This window comes from Bos grunniens, chromosome 1 (assembly GCF_055505025.1).
Source record: "Bos grunniens cultivar Pamir isolate PY7600 chromosome 1, Bosgru_T2T1.0, whole genome shotgun sequence".
Taxonomy (NCBI): Eukaryota; Metazoa; Chordata; class Mammalia; order Artiodactyla; family Bovidae; genus Bos; species Bos grunniens.
Genome location: NC_141165.1, coordinates 54,147,974 through 54,174,593, shown reverse-complemented (window position 1 = coordinate 54,174,593; position 26,620 = coordinate 54,147,974). Strand labels below are relative to the sequence as shown.

Below are 26,620 nucleotides of genomic sequence, written 5' to 3'. Positions count from 1 at the left end.
AGTATCTTGTACTTGGGACAAAGGAACTCAAAGACCTTTGAAAGAGCAATTACAGTAGAGAGGTAGAGAAAAAGAAGCAACTGTAAGAGAAGAAGACTGAAGGCATAAATGGATAATAAGAGATGAAAGAAAATGGCTTTAGAGCAATATAAATGAAGATAGCTTTTGAAGAGAAGGAAAGAGGTTAGGTCAAAGAACAGCAGGGCACAGCTGGATTAAGAAAAAGGTCCTTTTGCTGTATTGCTTTGCCTTCAAGTATTGCAGAAACTAAAGAATATTTTTAAGCAGCCGAATAAGGTCTGTAGAGGAGATTACTAAACTGTAAACTCTGGATAAGTGATATCTTTTATTGTTCAAATATTTTCTAACAGTTATAAAATTAAATGATATATTTTCATTATTTGCCCAACTCTTTAAAAATTCTATTAAAAGCCTCCAAAAAAGATAAATACTGAATGATCACCTGGATCAATTTCTCATTTGGATTAAAAAAATCATTCAGTGACCCATATCCTAAATCAAATGACCGAATGAAATAGGGTTTGGAGTCCTAATGATTCAACTAATAATTTGGCATTTTTGCTTTCCCATTAATCCTGTTTCCAAAATTAATAAGAAATCTTTTTGTAATTTCTTACTTTACCTCAAACATAAATGTGAGGATATATAGCAATATAAAGGTGTCAAAGATAGTTTCTGAGAGCATTGTATGTGCTTTGTCTAGATAGTATTATAGATCTGACCACATATTCTAAAGAAATTATAATCTATGTTCTCTATATATTAATTAATTTTAATTTAAGTATCTATTGGGAAGATTGATACAAATTTGAGTGCAGTAATTTTTTAGTTTGATTTTACTTTTTCTTTTTTAAACTGAAAAAATACACTAGATTGGGTCCCATGACTGTGAAACATGTGCCCTGCCTAAAGGTGGGAAAGACTAAGAAAGGGTAGACAGAGTTCACAGTAACAGGAGTTACAGATTTTACACCTTTTTACAGATTTTAGGTTACTTGTTCAACTACATTCAGGCCTGGAAATGGTGATCATCAGTGGTGATAGTCTTAAAAAAGGCATGAAAATGTCTTTAATACAAATAAAGTGATAAAAATGTGAATCAGGGAAATAATTAGGCTCAGTATATAACATGTTAAAGTTTATATTAACTGAAAATATTCAATTCTGGTATTAAAATGTACTGGTCAGTCTATCACAATGGCATTGAATGCCATATACATGTAACACATTGCATATGGTTGTAAGAAATGAAATTTTCAAATGAGAGTCTTATGGAATTCCCTGGTTGTCCAATGGTTAGGACTCTCCACTCTCACTGCTGAGGGCCTAAGTCCAATCTCTGTTCAGAGAACTAAAAGCCCACAAACATTGCAGCCAAAAATAAAAAAATAAAAGAAATAAGAGTCTAGAGGCAACTGAAATATGAATATATATTTGGTCAAAAATAATTTTTGAAACAAGCATATTAATATATATTTAACTATTTTCCCAATAGATATTGTAAGTTAACTATTTTGCAAAGCACTGGAAATTAAAAAATGAACATTTATCTTTATTTGAAAAATATTCTTACATAACTGAAATCATAAAAATTACATCCCACTACATTATCAAAAAATAACTGGAAATTTAAATTTTAAAGTTCTTCAAAGCATCTTATAAGTACTAAATACATAGTTAATACATAGAAAAAATGTGAAATAATAATTCATTTCTAAAATTGTTTAGTCTATCATTTAATCTATCAATAAAAATATGCCTAAGTGATTTTTCACAGTAAATTGTAATTTTTATTTTGTTCAGCTTTACTGAGATACAGTCAGCATATAACTTTGTGTAACTCTAATATGTACAAAGTATTGATTTGATACTTATATCTTGCAATATGATTACTTCTCCATGGGGTCACAATGAGTTGGACATGGCTTCATCACTAACCAACAGCAATAACAGTAGCCTTAGGTTAGCTCACACCTCCAGGACATCTCATTTTATATTTTAAATGGCTTTAACGTTATGCTCTTATCTTCCATTGCTATTTGCATAAAAATAACCTTGAACAATTTTCCAAATTACATTTATAAAGAGTTTAAGTGCACGTGTAATCCTTGCTATCTTCTGAAGTGTGGAAGGCTTCCAAGTTGCATACAGAATGATAGATGGATGAAATATAATAGGTTTATTACCTTAACATTTTATATTAAATTTCTTAGGAGATATTAATGATAATCTGGATGAAAAAAGTGACCAGTCCATCAAAAACTTGATTTTTTAATATAATACCATTCAGATTACAGGGAAGAAAAGATTGAAAACAATCTATAATACTTTAATTCATCCTGTTGAGTTTGCATATCAACTTGACACATTTATGTATCTGCATGTTTGTGTGATAAATATTAAACAATAAAACTGCAAAAGTGCTAATATTTTTAAAACACTCATATTCAAATTGATTGAATCTGAATTTCTTAAAGCAAATCAGAATAATAAAGGAGGCTGTACTGGCTGATTTTACCTTAGTTCTTCCCCTTTTTCTCTTGTCCTACCATTTAAATACTTCCTTCACCTGCATATAATGAGTTCCTAATATATAATTTGTTAAATCACAGAAGAAAACCATCTGAAGAACACTTTCATAATAAGATAATAGAAGTTATTATGTAAGATCATGGCATCCAGTCCCATCACTTCATGGGAAATAGATGGGGAAATAGTGTCAGACTTTATTTTTTGGGGCTCCAAAATCACTGCAGATGGTGACTGCAGCCATGAAATTAAAAGACGCTCACTCCTTGGAAGGAAAGTTATGACCAACCTAGACAGCATATTCAAAAGCAGAGACATTACTTTGCCAACAAAGGTCCATCTAGTCAAGGCTATGGTTTTTCCTGTGGTCATGTATGGATATGAGAATTGGACTGTGAAGAAGGCTGAGCACTGAAGAATCGATGCTTTGAACTGTGGTGTTGGAGAAGACTCTTGAGAGTCCTTTGGACTGCAAGGAGATCCAACCAGTCCATTCTGAAGGAGATCAGCCCTGGGATTTCTTTGGAAGGAATGATGCTAAAGCTGAAACTCCAATACTTTGGCCACCTGATGGGAAGAGTTGACTCATTGGAAAAGACTCTGATGCTGGGAGGGATTGGGGGCAGGAGGAGAAGGGGACAACAGAGGATGAGATGGCTGGATGGCATCACTGACTCGATGTATGTGAGTCTGAGTGAACTCCGGGAGTTGGTGATGGACAGGGAGTCCTGGCGTGCTGTGATTCATGGGGTCGCAAAAAGTTGGACACGACTGAGCGACTGAACTGAACTGAATGAGCAGATAGTATTATCATCCTTGTTAAACATTTGTTTCTGGATTCATAAAGATATAGATTCAAATCCTGACCCCATTAGGCACTATGAGCAATTCAGGTAAGCCTGTAAGACTTTTCAGTTAAATGGAAATAATAATATTCACTATATATAACTGATGTAATGAGAAAATATATGCAAAGTACTTAGCATAGTCTCTGGCAAATAATATGTGTTTTATGAATTTGAATTAAGGATATAGCTAAAATTGAATATATTTTCTGTAGAAACAATTTAATAAGCTACATAGAATAAATGCAGGCATTTCTGTAGCTTAATCAACACTCAATACATTCCAGGCATTGTGCTCATGTGTAGAAATTAAGTATTAAATGGGTTCATTTTATCTATAAATGTACTTATCTACATGTGGGTGACAGTCCCTCTCTGAAAGATAAGGCCAACAATGCCCGCTTTGGTCAGCACAGCCATTAGGTTTGGAGTTACTTGAGTGGTCCTTCTCGGTTGTATTAGTTTGTAACAACTGAGGTAATGCAAAGAAAAGGAGAGGGAAGGGCTCCAATTAGATTTATTTTGGAAGTCAGAAAGACTGAATGTTTTGATCTCTTGCCTTCTTAAAAATCCTACCATTTTTATGGCAATATGGATGGTTCTGCCTGAGTAGAAGTATGCATTTTCTTTGTCTAAGGGCCAGGGGAATGTGTGGGCAGGACTGACACCGGCACTGCACAGGGTAACCCAGAGGCTGTGCAAGGATACCAGAGGGACAGGCATCTTCTTAGCAATAGGAAAATTGCATTGTGACTGAAGGAGAGTGGTCATCACTGACACCAAGTGGCGATGCCCAAGGTTTAATACTGAGGGTGAATTGCACTTTGCGTCTCTCTCTGTATGTCTAATATTTGGAAGCAGATCTGATACTTTTTGCACTGTAAATTCCCAAATATTCTTGGTCAAATGTGAAAAAGGAAAGACTTGAAAGAAAGGAGCCAGATTTGATGCTAATACAGACAATGATAACTACACAGACTGTAACAGTAAAAGATGTATTCAGTTCAGTTCAGTTCAGTTCAGTTGCTCAGTCGTGTCCGACTCTTTGCGACCTCATGAATTGCAGCACGCCAGGCCTCCCTGTCCATCACCAGCTCCCGGAGTTCACCCAAACTCATGTCCATCGAGTCGGTGATGCCATCCAGCCATCTCATCCTCTGTCGTCCCCTTCTCCTCCTGCCTGCAATACCTTCCAGCATCAGGGTCATTTCCAATGAGTCAACTCTTCACATGAGGTGGTCAAAGTGTTGGAGTTTCAGCTTCAGCATCAGTCCTTCCAATGAACACCCAGGACTGATTTCCTTTAAGATGGACTGGTTGAATCTCCTTGCAGTCTAAGGGACTCTCAAGAGTCTTCTCCAACACCACTGTTCAAAAGCATCAATTCTTCGATGCTCAGCTTTCTTCACAGTCCAACTCTCACATCCATACATGACCACTGAAAAAACTATAGCCTTGACTAGATGGATCTTCGTTGGCAAAGTAATGTCTCAGCTTTTGAATATGCTATCTAGGTTGGTTATAACTTTCCTTTGAAGAAGTAAGCGTTTTTTTAATTTCATGGCTGCAATCACCATCTGCAGTATCAGTTCAGTTCAGTTCAGTCACTTAGCCATGTCCGACTCTTTGCGACCCCATGAATTGCAGCACGCCAGGCCTCCCTATCCATCACCAACTCCCGGAGTTCACCCAAACTCATGTCCATCGAGTCGGTTATGCCATCCAGCCATCTCATCCTCTGTTGCCCCCTTCTCCTCCTGCCCCCAATCCCTCCCAGCATCAGAGTCTTTTCCAATGAATCAACTCTTAGCATGAGGTGGCCAAAGTATTGGAGTTTCAGCTTTAGCATTAGTCCTTCCAAAGAACACCCAGGACTCCTTTAAAATGGACTGGTTGGATCTCCTTGCAGTCCAAAGGACTCTCAAGAGTCTTCTCCAACACCAGAGAATTGCAGTTAAATTGTAAGCTCCTGAAGTGGCTCAATAGAAGAGTACATACAAATGAATATACATATGTAATTTAAAGAGGGATAAGGTTGATAAATGGTAATTTTACAGAATGCATCAAACACACAATAATTAAATGGTCAAACAGTGGTTCTATGATTAATTTATTCTTTCCAAGCTTATCAGTGTGCTAATACTAGACTTTCTGCTTAGCAAACAATGATCCTTATGTAAGAAATGCCTTGAGCATGGAATATATGAGAAATATCATATAAGGAATGAATCTATTGAACTATAATACTGAGTTGTTTCTTGATTTAACTGGCTATTCCTGTGTAATTGAGGTGACTACACACCTCACTTAGAAGCCTCAGATATTACCTGAGCCTAAGCATGTTTATTCAGAGAAGGCACTGGCACCCCACTCCAGTACTCTTGCCTGGAGAATCCCATGGATGGAGGAGCCTGGTGGGCTGCAGTCCATGGGGTCGAGAAGAGTCGGACACGACTGAGCAACTTCACTTTCACTTTCCTGCATTGGAGAAGGAAATGGCAACCCACTCCAGTGTTCTTGCCTGGAGAATCCCAGAGATGGGGAAGCCTGGTGGGTTGCTGTCTATGGGGTTGCACAGAGTAGGACACGACTGAAGTGATTTAGCAGCAGCAGCAGCAGCAAGCATGTTTAGTATAGGAAGAAAGAATCTTAGATGTGGGGCTGTAGGTCTCAAACTTTCTCTTTGCCTTGAAATTATTTGTATCTTTGAAATTAGTAATAAATTAAATTTCAGGTACTATTATATATAAAAGCTGGCTTAAAACTCAACAATCCAACATTAAAAAAACAGATCATGCAATCCAGTCCCATCACTTCATGGCATATAGATGGGGAAACAATGGAAACAGTGACAGACTATTTTTGGGGGCTCCAAAATCACTGCAGATGGTGACTGCAAGATGCTTGCTCCTTGGAAGAAAAGCTATGACAAACATAGACAGTGTATTAAAAACCAGAGACATCACTTTGCCAACAAAGATCTGTATAGTCAAAGCTATGTTTTTTTCCATTAGTCATATATGAGTGTGAGAATTGGATCATAATGAAGACTGAGTGCTGAAGAATTTATGCTTTTGAACTGGGGTGTTGGAGAAGGTTCTTGAGAGTCTCTTGGAGTGCAAAGAGACCAAACCAGTCAATCATAAAGGAAATCAATCCTGAATATTCATTGAAAGGACAGAAGCTGAAGCTCCAAAACTTTGGCCATCTGATGTGAAGAGCCAACTCATTAGAAAAGACCCTGATGCTGGAAAAGATTGAAGGCAAGAGGAGAAGGGGACAACAGAAAACAAGATGGTTGGATGGCATCATCAACTCAATGCAAATGAGTTTGAGCAAGCTCTGCAGGGAAACCTGGAATGCTGCAGTCCATGGGGTTGCAAAGAGTCTGACATGACTACGTGACTGAAAAACAACAACAAATATATATAACCTCCAGTACATATAAAAAGTAAGTTATATACACTAATTATATAGCTCTTAGGATCAAAAGTGACCCTTTTTCTTGAGTAACTCAAAGCTCAAAAAAATTAACATTAACCACCACCATTTATGTAGTCTCAAATATGTGCTGGATATTTTCCATATGTTATTTTATTTAATCTTCAGAAAAAATACAAGGGACACTATTCTCATTTTAATTAAGAAAACAGATCGTTACAACTTTTAAAACAAAAGATAACATTTTAAACAAATTAGAAAAAAAAGTCAGCCCCAAAGTTCCAATACTAATTGAAAACTCAAGCTGGTATCTGAACTTCTCAGCAGCTGATTCAAAATACTCTCTAAATTATGGTGGGAGGCTATCAAAGACAACTAAGGATGGAAACAATAAAACCTACAATGGTGGGATGTGGGAGCACAGGCAAGGAAGTTTAAGCCTAGGAATGGTCACAAGGTGATCTGGAAGGGCTTTTAAGAGCAATGGCTCCCCTCATGGTTCAGGTGGCAAAGAAACTGCCTGCAGTGCAGGAGACACAGAAGATCCCAGTTTGATCCTTGGGTCTGGAAGATCCTCTGCAGATCAGATCAGATCAGATCAATCACTCAGTTGTGTCCAACTACTTGCGACCCCATGAATCGCAGCACACCAGGCCTCCCTGTCCATCACCAACACCCGGAGTTCACTGAGACTCACGTACATCGAGTCAGTAATGCCATCCAGCCATCGCATCCTCTGTCATCCCCTTCTCCTCCTGCCCCCAATCCCTCCCAGCATCAGAGTCTTTTCCAATGAGTCAACTCTTCGCATGAGGTGGCCAAAGTACTGGAGTTTCAGCTTTAGCATCATTCCTTCCAAAGAAATCCCAGGGCTAATCTCCTTCAGAATGGATTGGTTGGATCTCCTTGCAGTCCAAGGGACTCTCAAGAGTCTTCTCCGACACCACAGTTCAAAAGCATCTATTCTTCAGCACTCAGCCTTCTTCACAGTGCAACTCTCACATCCATACATGACCACAAGAAAATCCGTAGCCTTGACTAGACGGACCATTGTTGGCAAAGTAATGTCTCTGCTTTTCAATATGCTATCTAGGTTGGTCATAACCTTCCTTCCAAGGAGTAAGCGTCTTTTAATTTCATGGCTGCAGTCACCATCTGCAGTGATTTTGGAGCCCCCCAACATAAAGCCTGACATTGTTTCCACTGTTTCCCCATCTATTTCCCATGAAGTGATGGGACCAGATGCCATGATCTTTGTTTTCTGAATGTTGAGCTTTAAGCCAACTTTTTCACTCTCCTCTTTCACTTTCATCAGGAGGCTTTGTATTTCCTCTTCACTTTCTGCCATAAGGGTGTTGTCATCTGCATATCTGAGGTGATTGATATGTCTCCCAGCAATCTTGATTCCAGCTTGTGCTTCTTCCAGTCCAGAGTTTCTCATGATGTACTCTGCATATAAGTTAAATAAACAGGGTGACAATATACAGCCTTGATGTACTCCTTTTCCTATTTGGAACCAGTCTGTTGTTTCATGTCCAGTTCTAACTGTTGCTTCCTGACCTGCATACAAATTTCTCAAGATGCAGATCAGGTGGTCTGGTATTCCCATCTCTTTCAGAATTTTCCACAGTTTATTGTGATCCACATAGTCAAAGGCTTTGACATAGTCAATAAAGCAGAAATAGATGCCTTTCTGGAACTCTCTTGCTTTTTCCATGATCCAGCGGATGTTGGCAATTTGATCTCTGCTTCCTCTGCCTTTGCTAAAACCAGCTTGAACATCAGGAAGTTCACGGTTCATGTATTGCTGAAGCCTGGCTTGGAGAATTTTAAGCATTACTTTACTAGCGGGTGAAATGAGTGCAATTGTGCAGTAGTTTGAGCATCCTTTGGCATTGCCTTTCTTTGGTATTGGAATGAAAACTGACCTTTTCCAGTCCTGTAGCCACTGCTGAGTTTTCCAAATTTGCTGACATATTGAGTGCAGCATTTTCACAGCATCATCTTTCAGGATTTGGAAAAGCTCAACTGGAATTCCATCATCTCCACTAGCTTTGTTCGTAGTGATGCTTTCTAAGGCCCACTTGACTTCACATTCCAGGATGTCTGACTCTAGATCAGTGATCACACCATTGTGATTATCTGGGTCGTGAAGATCTTTTTTGTACATCTCTTCTGTGTATTCTTGCCACCTCTTCTTAATATCTTCTGCTTCTGTTAGGTCCATACAATTTCTGTCCTTTATCGAGCCCATCTTTGCATGAATTTTTCCTTTGGTATCTCTGATTTTCTTGAAGAGAACCCTAGTCTTTCCCATTCTGTTGTTTTCCTCTATTTCTTTGCATTGATCGCTGAAGAAGGGTTTCTTATCTCTTCTTGCTATTCTTTGGAACTCTGCATTCATGTTTACATCTTTCCTTTTCTCCTTTGCTTTTGGCTTCTGTTTTTTTCACAGCTATTTGTAAGGTCTCCCTAGACAGCCATTTTGCTTTTTTGCATTTCTTTTCCATGGGGACGGTCTTGATCCCTTCTCCTGTACAATGTCATGAACCTCATTCCATAGTTCATCAGACACTCTATCTATCAGATCTAAGCCCTTAAATCTATTTCTGACTTCCACTGTATAATCATAAGGGATTTGATTTAAGTCATACCTGAATGGTATAGGGAAGGCAACCCATTCCAGTGTTCTTGCCTAGAGAATTCCATGGGCAGAGGAGTCTGGTGGGCTACAGTCCATGGGGTTGCAAAGAGTTGGACATGACTGGCAATTAACACTACTATTACTTAAAAGACTTAGGAGTTCACTAGGATTGAAATAGAAGTTTATTAGGGTAGAAAACAGAGAATGGACTACCAGATTGAAAAAATTTGCAAAAATCTATATTGATTTATGTATCAATGAGGAAGGAATAATAATTAGTATGGGGAAGGTGCTTTCCCCAAATATCCTTTAAATTATACTGTGAGCTTCTGCTTATAAACAAGATTAGAGCCGAGCCTCAGTCTGCTTGAGAAATTGAGATGATTCTGTGAGTATGCTGGAGGCCCAGTCTATTATTTTGGATCTAGGAGGGGAAAGAGTGCTGGAATAAATAATATCACAATGAAAGAGGTTTTTGTGAACTCTACAGAAAAACATCTATTTCTGCTTTATTGACTATGTCAAAGCCTTTGTGTGGATCACAATAAACTGTGGAAAATTCTGAAAGAGATGGGAATATCAGACCACCTGACCTGCCTCTTGAGAAACCTATATGCAGGTCAGGAGGCAACAGTTAGAACTGGACATGGAGCAACAGACTGGTTGCAAATAGGAAAAGGAGTACGTCAAGGCTGTATATTGTCACTGTGCTTATTTAACTTCTATGCAGAGTACATCATGAGAAACGCTGGACTGGAAGAAGCACAAGCTGGAATCAAGACTGCCGGGAGAAATATCAATCACCTCAGATATGCAGATGACATCAACCTTATAGCAGAAAGTTAAGAGGAACTACAAAGCCTCTTGATGAACGTGAAAGACGAGAGTGAAAAAGTTGCCTAAATCTCAACATTCAGAAAACGAAGATCATGGCATCTGGTCCCATCACTTCATGGTAAATAGATAGGGAAACTGTGGAAACAGCGTCAGACTTTATTTTTGTGGGCTCCAAAATCACTGCAGATGGTGATTGCAGCCATGATATTAAAAGATGCTTACTATGGAAGGAAAGTTATGACCAACCTAGATAGCACGTTGAAAAGCAAAGACATTACTTTGCCAACAAAGGGCTGTCTAGCCAAGGCTATGGTTTTTCCAGTGGTCATGTATGGATGTGAGAGTTGGACTGTGCAGAAAGCTGAGCACTGAAGAATTGATGTTTTTGAACTGTGGTGTTGGAGAAGACTCTTGAGAGTCCCTTGGACTGCAAGGAGATCCAACCAGTCCATTCTGAAGGAGATCAGCCCTGGGTATTCTTTGGAAGGAATGATGCTGAAGCTGAAACTCCAGTACTTTGGCCACCTCATGAGAAGAGTTGACTCCTTGGAAAATACTCTGATGCTGGGAGAGATTTGAGGCAGGAGGAAAAGGGGACGACAGAGGATGAAATGGCTATATGGCATCACTGACTCGATGAATGTGAGTTTTAGTGAACTCCAGGACTTTGGGAGTTTGTGATGGACAGGGAGGCCTGGAGTGCTACACTTCATTGGGTCGCAAAGAGTTGGACACGACTGAGTGACTGAACTGAACTGAACTGATTGGAATTGTAACTCTGGAAGGTTTTTAATTTTTTGAAGTTCTTATATTGTGAAATATCTTTTCTTGCATTTAATGTCTATTTTCTTTTTTCAGTCTCCTATTTTCCTTGTGATGTACTTTGGACTCTGTCCAGGGCATGATCTGTGTGTGTGTGTGTGTGTGTGTTTCTCTCTTTGTGTGTGTATATATGAGAATGCCTGAGACTTTTACAAAAAAATAGAAATCTTACTGGAGGAATCATGATTGTCTTCAGGAAACTACAGATTCATTAAAGGACTCAATTAAAGAAAATTAGTGTGAAATATATAATTGAGGACAAATTTTATTTTCAAAACTTGAATATTTAAAATACTTGTTCTGCTCTTCAGGTTTGCTGAATTTCTGGACAATATTGAAGTTTGTATTTACCTGTTAGTCTGATGAAACCTATCATATTTTCAGGACTGTCAAAGCTAAATATATTTGTTGATCATCAGTTCATTTGCTCAGTCATGTCCAACTCTTTGTGACCCCATGTGTCACAGCACGCCAGGCCTCCCTGTCCATCACCAACTCCCAGAGTTTAGCCATCTCATCCTCTGTCGTCCCCTTTTCCTCCTGCCCCCAATCCCTCCCAGAGTCAGGGTCTTTTCAAATGAGTCAACTCTTCACATGAGGTGGCCAAAGTAGTTTATCATACTTAAATCCTAACTAGATAAAAATACAACTAATAATTATTCTTAATTAGGAAATATGTCAAAGGATGCTGGTATTTTTCACTGGGTTCTCTAGATGAGTAATACCTTGTGAGGCCTACTTGGTGGTTTAGATGGTATAGAATCTGCCTGAAATGCAGGAGATAAGGGTTTTATCCCTGGTTGGAAAGACCTCTGGAAAAGGGAATGGCAACCCACTCCAGTGTTCTTGCCTGGAGAATCCCATGGACAGAGGAACCTGTTGGGCTACAGTCCATGGAGTCACAAAGAGCTAGACACAGTTGAATGACTAAAACTTTCACTTTCAAACTTGTGTACAGTGATACTAAAGATGCAGGGGAGATGCAGGTAGCTATGAAATCTGTACTCTAGAATTAAGAAGCTTTTCCCCAGGCTGTGTGCTCAGTCTCTTTAGTCATGTTTGACTCTTTGCAACCCTATGGACTGTAGTCTGCCAGACTCCTCTGTCCATGGGACTCTCCAGGCAAGAACACTGGAGTGGGTTGTCATGCCCCGCTCTAGGAGATCTTCCCAACAGAGGGATCAAACCTGCATCTCCTGGGTCTCCTGTATTGACAGGTTGATTTTTACCAACTGAGCCACCTGGGTAGCATTTCCAAATATGTGGGACAGTTGCTACTATTGATATGGAGATGACTTTAGGTGTAAAGATATAACTTTAAATTACATTGGATTGCATAGGGGAGAAAATGATTCCCTTTACAATTTGGTTTCAATCCTTCTGATTAGATCATGAGGGATGTCTCATTTTGGCATGAAGATATACTTAACAATCCCTGACTTTTGCTAATCCCTTTTTATAAAAGAGAAGTAGGTCTTAGTCTCAGAGCCTTGGCCAAATGTTAGACTTGGCTGGAAATTAGCAATATTATGGCAGTTTCATTGTATTTATTTTAAACAATTTCTTACTGTCAAAATGTTCCTTTCCATTTATCATAGTGATAAAAAGTTTAACTCCATTTGATACATTTTGAGTAAGTTTACTTGCTAAAAATTGTAAAGAAAAGATTACAACTATTCTTTTATGATATTAAACTCTGTCAGGCTGGGTCTCTCAAAAAAAAAAAAAAGTTTTCAAAATTAAAATGCATCAGGAGGCTCTAGACTAGGACTACTTCTGACTAATATAGAATAAACATGGCTCATGCAGGATGCATAACAATGGCAGATATAAAAATCAAAAACTCCTACATTTCTTATGAGCTAGTCCAACAGTAAACATTGATGGTGTGCCCAAGAGGCCAAAATATTGGCAACAAAGTCATGTTTTTTTTGTAAAAAAAAAAAAAAATCTGTCTTTCTTCCTGCATTTTTCATTGAACTGGCAAAAATCCTCCCTGAAAGATTACAGAGTTGTTCCCAATGATGAGGTGCTACAAGTTCCCCTTGAAGCAGTGCATGGCTCTGTTTCCCTCTGACAACTAAACTGCCAGTCACAAATGCAGCATTATTATTTGTAATATATACCTAAGTAAAATACAAGATAAGCAAACCCTTGCTTACCTCACTAATCAGTTCCCTCTTTGTAAATGAGAGTAAGCAAATGTTCAAAGTCACTCCAGAGGACACTAAAGGTCTCTAAGATAATATGCTTATAGGATTATCAAATGAAAAGAGAAGTAAAAGGATTTGTTTGAAAGGATTACAGGGAAGGAGAATAAAGGAAAGGAAGGCACCAAAAACAAAGATATGTAAGCTTCAAAGTTTTGAAAAAAAATATGAATATAGATTATGCTTTTTACAGTATTAAAATTACTCTAAGGAATTATACAAAATTTCTGAGTGTTTGGTTGAGAAAGCAATCTGCAGAGGGACATTAATACTGCGTAGAACAAGGTAGATTTTGAATGGATGTGAAACCAAAGGAAAATGTAGCTGGAAGAATGTCTTGCTTTTAAAAGACTAATGAATACAAAACATTGAAAGAGAGGTCAATTAGAAGATGAAAAATGGGATAATATAGCTTTATATATAATGCTGTTCTGAAAACAATCTCAGAGGCATATGCTCATGGTTATGAGAAAATACTCAGCACATTTAACTTATAGTAATAATTATTTGAGATGGAATTAAAGGAAAATAATAAACTTAGGGGAAAATAGAACCAATTGGGTAATCAGATCAGATCAGATCAGTCGCTCAGTCGTGTCCGACTCTTTGCGACCCCATGAATCACAGCACGCCAGGTCTCCCTGTCCATCACCAACTCCCAGAGTTCACTCAGACTCACATACATCGAGTCAGTGATGCCATCCAGCCATCTCATCCTCGGTGGTCCCCTTCTCCTCCTGCCTCCAATCCCTCCCAGCATCAGTCTTCTCCAATGAGTCAACTCTTCGCATGAGGTGGCCAAAGTACTGGAGTTTCAGCTTTAGCATCATTCCTTCCAAAGAAGTCCCAGGGCTGATCTCCTTCAGAATGGACTGGTTGGATCTCCTTGCAGTCCAAGGGACTCTCAAGAGTCTTCTCCAACACCACAGTTCAAAAGCATCAATTCTTCGGTGCTCAGCCTTCTTCACAGTCCAACTCTGACATCCATACATGACCACTGGAAAAACTATAGCCTTGACTAGACAGACCTTTGTTGACAAAGTAATGTCTCTGCTTTTGAATATGCTATCTAGGTTGGTCATAACTTTCCTTCCAAGGAGTAAGCATCTTTTAATTTCATGGCTGCAGTAACCATCTGCAGTGATTTTGGAGCCCCCCAAAATAAAGTCTGACACTGTTTCCACTGTTTCCCCATCTATTTCCCATGAAGTGGTGGGACCGGATGCCATGATCTTCGTTTTCTGAATGTTGAGCCTTAAGCCAACCTTTTCACTCTCCACTTTCACTTTCATCAAGAGGCTTTTGAGTTCCTCTTCACTTTCTGCCATAAGGGTGGTGTCATCTGCATATCTGAGGTGATTGATATTTCTCCCGGCAATCTTGATTCCAGCTTGTGTTTCTTCCAGTCCAGCATTTCTTATGATGTACTCTGCATATAAGTTAAATAAACAGGGTGACAATATACAGTCTTGGTAATATAATAATAATTGGGTAATATATTTTCAATATTTATAAAAATGTATATACATTTTTTATTAGAGGGGAAATACTAAAATCTGTGTACTTTCAATGTGACAGACGCCCTATATTCGTGCTCATGCTTAGTACTGTCTGACTCTTTGCGACTTCATGGACTGTAGCCCACCAGGCTCCTCTGTATATGGGATTTTCTAGGTTAGAATACTCGAGTGAGTTGTCATTCCCTCCTCCAGGGGATCTTCCCAAGCCAGGGATTGAATTCCTGTTTCCTGTATTGACAGGAAGATTCTTTACCACCAACAGCATCATCTGCCTGCAATAGTTACACCATTTTATATGTAAATCTGTTAGCAACTCTGAATCATTGGTATTGTGATCTCTACAGATCAGGGGAATAGCATTCATTCAGTTCAGTTCAGTTCAGTCGCTCAGTCATGTGTGGCTCTGCAACCCCATGAACTGCAGCACGCCAGGGCACCCTGTCCATCACAAACTCCCGGAGACCACCCAAACCCATGTCCATTGAGTTGGTGATGCCATCCAACCATCTCATCCTCTGTTGTCCCCTTCTCCTCCCCTCAATCTTCCCCAGCATCAGGGTCTTTTCAAGTAAGTCAGCTCTTAGCATCAGGTGGCCAAAGTATTGGAGTTTCAGCTTCAGCATCAATCCTTCCAATGGATATTCAGGACTGATTTCCTTTAGGATTGACTGGTTGGATCTCCTTGCAGTCCAAGGGACTCTCAAGAGTCTTCTCCAACACCACAGTTCAAAAGCATCAATTCTTTATCACTCAGCTTTCTTTATAGTCCAACTCCACATCCATACATGATTACTGGAAAAACCATAGCCTTGCCTATTTATGTAAGTAAATATCAACCTTAAATTTACAAGAATTTAAATTGATAAAAATATTAAAAGTGAAATTTTTAAGTATTTTTTTAAATTTTTCCTTTTATTTGCATCTTCCTAAAAAATTTAAACAATTTTTGAGATGTGAATGCAGGAAATGAATTATATTATGTTTCCAAAGCCCCTGAAAAACAAGAAAAAAATATTTTATCCTGTTGCTATTTGTATAGTAAATATATAGTCCAGTATTAAGTATTTAAGTTGCATAATACATTCTGAAAATGCTATGTAAAAGCAAATATATATTCACAACTATATGCATATATGATATATACTATATCATATATGCACATATATTTTGATGTCTTTACTGTAGTTTACAAACATTACTAAAATTTACTACTATGAATAGTAGTATTTAAGAATAAAAGATTTCTTTAAAAACTAAAAATAGAACTACCATATAACCCAGAAATCTCATTCCTGGCATATACCCAGAAAAAAACTATAATTCTAAGAGATACATGCACCCCAATACTCATTGCAACACTATTTACAATAGCCAGGACATGGAGGCAGCCTAAATGTCCATCAACAGAGGGATGAATAAATACGATGTGGTACATATACACAATAGAATATTACTCAGAAATAAAAAAGTACAAAAATAATGCCATTCACAGCAACATGAATGGACCTAGAAATTGTCATATTGAGTAGAGTAAGTCAGACACAGAAGAAAAATATCATATGATATCACTTATATGTGGAATCTAAAAAAAGAGTACAAATGAACTTATTTACAAAACAGAAATTTAGTCGCAGATGTAGAAAACAAGCTTATGATTACCAGAAAATAGGAGGGGAGGGATAAATTGGAAGACTGGGATTGACATATACACACTGCTATATGTAAAATAGATAACTAATAAGTACCTACTATATTTAACACAGAGAACACTACTAAATTCTCTGTAATGGACTATATGGGAAAACGATCTAAAAAAAAAAGTGGTATATGTACGTGTATAACTGATTCACTTTGCTGTACACCTGAAACTAACACAATATTGTAAATCAACTATATATAATAATTTGTTTAATTATTAACATTTAAATAACATACCCTCTATATGTGACCTTTTCCTTACATGTTAGGATATTTCAAGAAAAAAGAAATGCTTTAATGAACTCTGAAATCAACTTAAAATTAATAAACTATATGATTGGTAAAATTAATGAAGTTTCAGCCAAACGTTATGAAATGTAGTCAGGTACTATAAAATGATTACACAATTTAAATAATTCTTGAGATGAAAAAGTGTAGAAACAAGATTGATGACAAAGCTAAAGGAAAAAATTAAATAATTTACATATAATACATATAAGTAAAGTTCATATGTAGTTCATATATGTAATTTACAATATACACATAAACTATATATTATGAAATACATACATATGTATAGAAATAAATCATTAATGTAAAAATTAACTATATAACCAAATGTTAGTACTAGTTAAATCTGAGTTATGGGTTTTACAGTTTTGTTTTGCCTTTTTTACAGTTATTGTATTTTTTGTTTTGTTTCATTTTGTTTTTAGCAGTCATTCATCTTGAGGGTGTTGCTGCTGCTGCTAAGTCGCTTCAGTCGTGTCCAACTCTGTGCGACCCCATAGATGGCAGCCCACCAGGCTCCCCCGTCCCTGGGATTCTCCAGGCAAGAACACCGGAGTGGGTTGCCATTTCATTCTCCAATGCATGAAAGTGAAAAGTGAAAGTGAAGTCGCTCAGTCGTGTCCGACTCTTCATGACCCCATGGACTGCAGCCTACGAGGCTCCTCCGTCCATGGGATTCTCCAGGCAAGAGTACTGGAGTGGGGTGCCATTGAGGGTGTTGGTGAACTACAATAAAGAATAAAATCTTAGGACCCTAATCTCATTGTGAGGACACAGGAAGGTTCTATGTGCCTCACTCCAAAGTCTATCAACCCAGAAAAACTCTTCCCAAAGGTTGTAGAGAGAAAAAGCATTACTGAGTAAGCATGACACCAGAATACGATGGCTATCCTGGCAATACACTAAGAAACTGTCAAAATAGAAATAATTCTATTTTATGCAGTCAAGTAAACACAAGCCATTACATGCATGTTCTCAAGATAACAAAAACTAGTCTTTGCCTCATGTGAAGACCTGACTCATTTGAAAAGACCCTGATGCTGGCAAAGATTGGGGGCAGGAGGAGAAGGGGACCACAGAGAATGAGATGGTTGGATGGCATCACGTACTCAATGGACATGGGTTTGGGTAAACTCTGTCAGTTGGTGATGGACAGGGAGGCCTGGCATGCTGTGGTTCATGGGGTCGCAAAGAGTCAGACACAATTGAGCAACTGAACTGACTGATTGAGTAACAGAACTTGGCTGTAGTTTGTCACACAAAGTTCATATTAGATTTGCAGGGTAATTTGATTAATCATCTGTGTAAGCTCATTGGCTTTAACCAGAGGAAAACACACTTCTATCTTTAGAACTAAAGCTAGTTTAGGAACCTGGAGAAAGGTGCCCCCTAAAGTTAGTTTCCCATTCTTATACAGAAACTGGGAAAAATAGATGTTACCTTCCTTGGATGTTAGCCTTTCTTGATATTTACATATTAAAGAGAGCTCCTGTGACCTTCAGAAAGTGATTCCTGAGTCATCTAACTGATTAAAAACAACAACGACAACAACAACAACTTATATGTATTTCAAAGAGAAAAGTACTTGGAAGTTTTCTGCAGAAAACGCTTTAAGAAAAAGGGACAGGAACAAGTCTTCCCCCTTATTTTCAATACAGAGAATTAAACTTCTTATTTTAAATTTTTTAAATTTTATTTTATTTTATTTTTTAACTTTACAATATTGTATTGGTTTTGCCATATATCAAAATGAATCCACCACAGGTATACATGTGTTCCCCATCCTGAACCCTCCTCCCACCTCCCTCCCCATACCATCCCTCTGGGTCATCCCAGTGCACCAACCCCAAGCATCCAGTATTGTGCATCAAACCTGGACTGGAGACTCGTTTCATATATGATATTATACATGTTTCAATGTCATTCTCCCAAATCATCCCACCCTCTCCCTCTCCCACAGAGTCCAAGAGACTGTTCTATACATCTGTGTCTCTTGCTGTCTCGTATACAGGGTTATCATTACCATCTTTCTAAATTCCATACATATGCGTTAGTATACTGTATTGGTGTTTTTCTTTCTGGCTTACTTCACTCTGTATAATAGGCTCCAGTTTCATCCACCTCATTAGAACTGACTCAAATGCATTCTTTTTAATGGCTGAGTAATACTCCATTGTGGAGAAGGAAATGGCAACCCACTCCAGTGTTCTTGCCTGGAGAATCCCAGGGACGGCGGAGCCTGGTGGGCTGCTGTCTATGGGGTCGCACAGAGTCAGACATGACTGAAGTGACTTAGCAGAATACTCCATTGTGTATATGTACCACTGCTTTCTTATCCATTCATCTGATGATGGACATCTAAGTTGCTTCCATGTCCTGGCTATTATAAACAATGCTGCGATGAACATTGGGGTACACATGTCTCTTTCAATTCTGGTTTCCTCAGTGTGTATGCCCAGCAGTGGGATTGCTGGATCATAAGGCAGTTCTATGGAATAAAATAGAAAGTCCAGAGATAAATCCACATATGGACACCTTATCTTTGACAAAGGAGGCAGGAATATACAATGGATTAAAGACAATCTCTTTAACAAGTGGTGCTGGGAAAACTGGTCAACCACTTGCAAAAGAGTGAAACTAGAACACTTTCTAACACCATACACAAAAATAAACTCAAAATGGATTAAAGATCTAAACGTAAGACCAGAAACTATAAAACTCCTAGAGGAGAACATAGGCAAAACACTCTCCGACGTACATCACAGCAGGATCCTCTATGACCCATCTCCCAGAATATTGGAAATAAAAGCAAAAATAAACAAATGGGACCTAATTAAACTTAAAAGCTTTTGCACAACAAAGGAAACTATAAGCAAGGTGAAAAGACAGCCTTCAGAATGGGAGAAAAAAATAGCAAATGAAGCAACTGACAAACAACTAATCTCAAAAATATTCAAGCAACTCCTACAGCTCAATTCCAGAAAAATAAATGACCGAATCAAAAAATGGGCCAAATAACTAAACAGACATTTCTCCAAAGAAGACATACAGATGGCTAACAAACACATGAAAAGATGCTCAACATCACTCATTATCAGAGAAATGCAAATCAAAACCACTATGAGGTACCATTTCACGCCAGTCAGAATGGCTGTGATCCAAAAGTCTACAAGCAATAAATGCTGGACAGGGTGTGGAGAAAAGGGAACCCTCTTACACTGTTGGTGGGAATGCAAACTAGTACAGCCATTATTTTAAAATTTTTATTTGTCCTTCCAAAAGGCAAAATGGAACCCCTTTTAAGTTCTAATAAAATATGTCACTTATTAAATACCGAGTATATGCAAACAAAATAACCAAGACAGTAGGCCCCAAAGGGAACTGCTTATGCTAAGCCTCACATCACCAAAACAAGACTTAATATTCTGGTTCTCCTAGAAATGGAATCTTAAACCAGTCAATCAGGAATTGGCTGATCATCAGGCAAGTAGGTAATCTATCATCCCCTGCCATCCCCTAAAGGAAAGCAACCTTGCAATAATGACCCACTTTTTGGCATAGTTTAATATCCATTTTCCTGCTCCTTCTTGCCTATAAAACTCCTTTACTTTGCATAGCTCCTCAGAGCTCCTTTCTATCTGCTACATTAAATGCTGTCCAATTCTAATCAATTTTTGTCCAGATAAACTAAAAATTTTAATATGCTTCAGTCCGTTTTAACATAGTTTAAAAAAGAGCTTACAGTCTCATAGTGGTGAATGGTATGTAAAAAAATAAATAAATAATGCATCCCCAAATGCACTACCTCTAGGAATGTGATTCAGTCAGCATATCAATGATAGATTATCTCTACTTGATGAGATTTAGGAGGGTAAAGTCAAGGAGGGGTTATTAAGTCTTTTCAGGGGAGATATTTAAATCGAGCCTTAAAATATCCAGGAATTTATTATTTGGACATGGAAGAAAATAATTTTTTTTCAGGTAAATGAAAGACCAAGCACAAAGTCACAAAAGCATCATGTGGCTTGATAAGCTACAGCTTTAGCAAAGACAACCTGTGAGCGATAGGATGGGAATTAGGTTGGTAAAAGCCAAGTTAGGAAGTACTTCACAAAACATGCTAAGATTTGGGGACAGTTTTTTAGAAAAATGGCAATCTACTGACTCTATTAAAGCAGGATAGTAACATGATTAGATTTGGATTTCTGGATAACTAGTGATTGTGAGGGATCTCCTGTCAGAAGTGGCTCCCACAGACTGCATTTTGTCTCAAATCCTCAGGCAAACAACCAGTGTGCAGTACTTACAGGCTCTCCATTTGCTTTTAAAAAGCATAAATTCATACATTTAAATAAGTTGACTGGCAGTACTCAACATTTGTGTTTTGAATCATTGTATAGAAGGCATTTACTTTGCACTACAATTTGACAATGAAATATTTAATTAGAAGTTTTTTGAGGAGGAAATTAATAAAATAAAGCATTCCATTCTGACTATAATTTTGTACATTTCTAGCTTCCTTAGTCCTGCCAAATGTACTCTTTGACTTTCTCAAGGGCTTCTTATGTAATTTATTTCCTTTTTTTTAACCCCTTAGTATCTTTTATATCTCAACTACTTTTCTAATTTAGATGAAGTTACAAAGTCCATTTTTTTTCACCACTATCAAGTCAGAAGCTTCTTTTTTATTTCATTTCCTTCCCATCTGAACATCTTTGTGGGAAACCTCAGTTCTGTATTAAGCTAACTGTACATTGGTATGGCTATAAATTAATGGGGCTTCCCTGGTGGCTCAGATGGTAAAGCATCTGCCTGGAATGCAGGGAGACCCAGGTTGAATCGCTGGGTTGGGAAGACCCCCTGGAGAACCTGGAACATTGATGTTGAGTAGCAATATTTTTATAACTAAAATTTATCACATTTCCACAGGGACTATTTTAAAAACACTATCCTTTTCTGAAACCTTGAACTTTGTAACTACTCTCTTCCTTTTCAATAGAGCAAAGCTCCCAATTCACAAAGACAAGACCAACTATAAATTCTGAACTAACTTCTCTTGATTAAACTTTTGTAGCAATTGGCTTTCTTTCTTCACCTTTTGACACAATAAAAAGGACTTTTGCAAAAGCCCATCCCTCACTTGAATGCTGGATCCAGTATCCTACCTTTCTTAGGCACCAGTGATTATCCTGTCTTCTTTATCTTCAACACTCCCTTTTCTCTGCTTGTTCCTGCTCTCTAGGATTTCAAGTTGCCTACATCTTTTTCATCTTTAGAAACCAGAAAGTAAATTATAGCATAAAACGAATATACTCCATTTCAACCCCTGATCTATTCCAGTTCCTCCTGCGTTTTCTCCTCTTCAGCACTCAATCTGACCAAACTTACCTGCCTTTATAGCTTTCTTGATTGCTGATAGAATTCACCTGAGCTCCTTACTCTGTTTGTAGGCAGGCTGTTTTTCTACTGCTATTCTCCCACCCACTGAAGCTCATCTCATTAAGGCCAAATCCCAAAATATTTTTTATCCTTCACTGTTCTCAATATTTCAACAGTAATGGCCTCTTTACTTCACACATCTCTTTGGGATATGTTTTACCATTGATATTTATAACAAACAATATGTTCCAACATTTTTAGTTTCTAGTTTTCATTCTTAATTGTGGACTTTTGTCCTTGCCTTTTCATAAAATACAGTATTACTCAGTGTTGGTTCTGTTTTGTTTGTTTTTTGCTTTTCTTTTTCATCTTATATCTTCTATCCTGATAAGATCCTGTATTTCAGTGGTCAAAAATACCATCTATATACTGTGGATTCTCAAACTGCTATCCTGAGATTTTTTTCTTAATGGTTTTTCTTTAAGCATCTAAAGCTGCACTCATCAGTACCTCTCTCAGATAATTCTTTACTCCTGTATTTCCTATCTCAGTGAACTGTACACTGATTACTCTAAAGATCAAGCTAGAAACCTGAAAATGTTTTTCTGTGTGTTTTCAGACCTTTCCCTCCATAGTTGATTCCAATATAATCTAGGCAAATTGGAAGTGGTCAAACAGGAGATGGCAAGAGTGAACGTTGACATTCTAGGAATCAGCAAACTAAAATGGACTGGAATGGGTGAATTTAACTCAGATGACCATTATATCTACTACTGTGGGCAGGAATCCCTTAGGAGAAATGGAGTAGCCATCATGGTCAACAAAAGAGTCCAAAACGCAGTACTTGGATGCAATCTCAAAAATGACAGAATGATCTCTGTTCGTTTCCAAGGCAAACCATTCAGTATCACGGTAATCCAAGTCTATGCCACAATCAGTAACACTGAAGAAGCTGAAGTTGAATGGTTCTATGAAGATCTACAAGACCTTTTAGAACTAACACCCAAAAAAAGATGTCCTTTTCATTATAGGGGACTGGAATGCAAAAGTATGAAGTCAAGAAACACCTGGAGTAACAGGCAAATTTGGTCTTGGAATACAGAATGAAGCTGGGCAAAGGCTAATAGAGTTTTGCAAAGAAAATGCACTGCTCAGAGCAAACACTCTCTTCCAACAGCACAAGAGAAGATGCTATACATGGACATCACCAGATGGTCAACACTGAAATCAGACTGATTATATTCTTTGCCGCCAAAGATGGAGAAGCTCTATACAGTCAGCAAAACCAAGACCAGGAGCTGACTGTGGCTCAGATCATGAACTCCCTATTGCCAAATTCAGACTTCAATTGAAGAAAGTACAGAAAACCACTAGACCATTCAGTTATGACCTAAATCAAATCCCTTATGATTATTCAGTAGAAGTGAAAATAGATTTAAGGGACCAGATCTGATAGATAGAGTGCCTGATGAATTATGGATGGAGGTTTGTGACATTGTACAGGAGATGGATCAAGACCACCCCCATGGAAAAGAAATGCAAAAAAGCAAAATGGCTATCTGGGGAGGCCTTACAAATAGCTGTGAAAAGAAGAGAAGTGAAAAGCAAAGGAGAAAAGGAAAGATATAAATATTCTGAATGCAGAGTTCCAAAGAATAGCAAGAAGAGATAAGAAACCCTTCTTCAGCGATCAATGCAAAGAAATAGAGGAAAACAACAGAAAGACTAGAGATCTCTTCAAGAAAATCAGAGATACCAAAGAAACATTTCATGCAAAGATGGGCTCGATAAAGGACAGACATGGTATGGACCTAACAGAAGCAGAAGATATTAAGAAGAGATGGCAAGAATACACCGAAGAACTGTACAAAAAAAATCTTCACGACCCAGATAATCACAATGCTGTGTTCACTGATCTAGAGCCAGACATCCTGGAATGTGAAGTCAAGTGGGCTTTAGGAAACATCACTACGAACAAAGCTAGAGGTGATGGAATTCCAGTTGAGCTGTTTCAAATCCTGAAAGATGATGCTGTGAAAGTGCTGCACTCAATATACCAGCAAATTTGGAAAACTCAGCAGTGGCCACAGGACTGGAAAAGGTCAGTTTTCATTCCAGTCCCAAAGAAAGTCAATGACAAAGAATGCTCAAACTACCACACAATTGCACTCATCTCACATGCTATTAAAGTAATGCTCAAAATTCTTCAAGCTAGGCTTCAACAGTACATGAACTGAGAATTTCCAGATGTCCAAGATGGATTTAGAAGAGGCAGAGGAACCAGAGATCAAATTGCCAACATCCGCTGGATCATGGAAAAGGCAAGAGAGTTCCAGAAAAACATCTATTTCTGCTTTAGTGACTATGCCAAAGCCTTTGACTGTGTGGATCACAATAAACTGTGGAAAATTCTGAAAGAGATGTGAATACCAGACCACCTGAACTGTCTCTTGAGAAACCTATATGCCAGTCAGGAAGCAACAGTTAGAACTGGACATGGAACAACAGACTGGTTCCAAATAGGAAAAGAAGTACGTCAAAGCTATATATTGTCACCCTGCTTATTTAACTTCTATGCAGAGTACATCATGAGAAACGCTGGGCTGGAAGAAGCACAAGCTGGAATCAAGATTGCCAGGAGAAATATCAATTACCTCAGATACGTAGATGACACCACCCTTATGGCAGAAAGTGAAGAGGAACTAAGAAGCCTCTTGATGAAAGTGAAAGAGGAGAGTGAAAAAGTTGGCGTAAAGCTCAATATTCAGAAAACTAAGATCATGACATCTGTTCCCATCATTTCATGGGAAATAGATGGGGAACAGTGGAAATAGTGTCAGACTTTATTTTTCTGGTCTCCAAAATCACTGCAGATGGTGACTGCAGCCATGAAATTAAAAGATGCTTACTGCTTGGAAGGAAAGTTATGACCAACGTAGATAACATATTGAAAAGCAGAGACATTACTTTGCCAACAAAAGTTCATCTAGTCAAGGCTATGATTTTTCCCGTGGTCATGTATGGATGTAAGTGTTGGACTGTGAAGAAGGCTGAGCACGGAAGAGTTGATGCTTTTGAACTGTGGTGTTGGAGAAGACTCTTGAGAGTCCCTTGGACTGCAAGGAGATCCAACCAGTCCATTCTGAAGGAGATCAGCCCTGGGATTTCTTTGGAGGGAATGATTCTAAAGCTGAAACTCCATTACTTTGGCCACCTCATGTGAAGAGTTGACTCTGGAAAAGACTCTGATGCTGGGAGGGATTAGGGGCAGGAGGAGAAGGGGGTGCCAGAGGATGAGATGGCTGGATGGCATCACTGACTCGATGGACATGAGTCTGAGTGAACTCTGGGAGTTGGTGATGGACAGGGAGGCCTGGAGTGCTGCAATTCATGAGGTCGCAGAGAGTTGGACATGACTGAGCAACTGAACTGAACTGAACTGAACTGATATAATTTAACTTTGTGAGATCTTATACAGCTCTTTCCTCTTTATCCCTTCTGCCACAACCTAAGTTCAATAGGTCATCATTTTTGCTTTTAAAGAGAGTCTCAACAATTATCTTCCTACCTACTAGGCCTCTTTTACATATACTCATTTTCCAAACAAACCAAAATTATCCTTCTAAATAAAAATTAGTGGTTCTTAAGTCTCTATTCCTTAGTGTGATTTTAAGACATTCTAAAGTTTTCTTCAATTTTTATAGCATTTCCTCTGCATACTTTTTCTCCTCTCTTTCCACCAACTTTTCTATTACTTTCATTGGCAATTCTGACTAGTCTTTTACTGTGAGAATAGACAGGGATTCTAAACCAAGTTCCTCTCTAATCTTTCAGGACTTTCCATGAGCCTGTAACACCCTGCCTTCACCATCATTACACTTGCACTGCCTTTTAACTAACTGATCTTTGTGTTATTCACCAAAAGCCCAATGAATTCAGGAAATCCATTTATACTTCATATTCTCAGCCACATATTATATCCCTAGTGATGATGACTGTCTGCCTGGAAGAACATAATAAATATTTGTTAATTTATATTAAATATTTAATATATTAAATGGTTAAAATAAGGTAATTAGGTTTTGATTCTTCAGCTATTATTATATATCTATTAAAAAAATTGAACCCTGGTACATGATAGTTCACTAGCCTATTAGTGGGAGGTTAATAAGGGAAAAACTGGCTTTGAAGCATGAGCTCAGAAGAACAGTCTTTGATGGACAGAAAAAAAGTGGCCAAAGGAAAAATAAAATCATTTAACGAGAAGTGAGTTAGTCACATGTTAAAGATCACAACATTAAATGAATAATTTTGGAACATAATATGTTTTCTAGTGGCCCATTTTTAACCCCCACATGTGGCATGCTGTTTATCTTGAACTCT

General features: G+C 38.1%; 1 long non-coding RNA gene across 3 annotated transcripts in view; it reads right to left on the bottom strand.

The window, feature by feature from the left end:
• The window catches only part of LOC147379462 (uncharacterized), a 138,373-nt gene extending 116,197 nt beyond the window's left edge, over positions 1-22,176 (bottom strand). For all 3 annotated transcript variants that reach the window (XR_015133187.1, XR_015133189.1, XR_015133188.1), the window contains exon 1: positions 22,024-22,176. This is a non-coding gene — a long non-coding RNA (uncharacterized LOC147379462). The remainder of the gene's footprint in view (positions 1-22,023) is intronic.
• Positions 22,177-26,620: the final 4,444 nt, after the last annotated feature.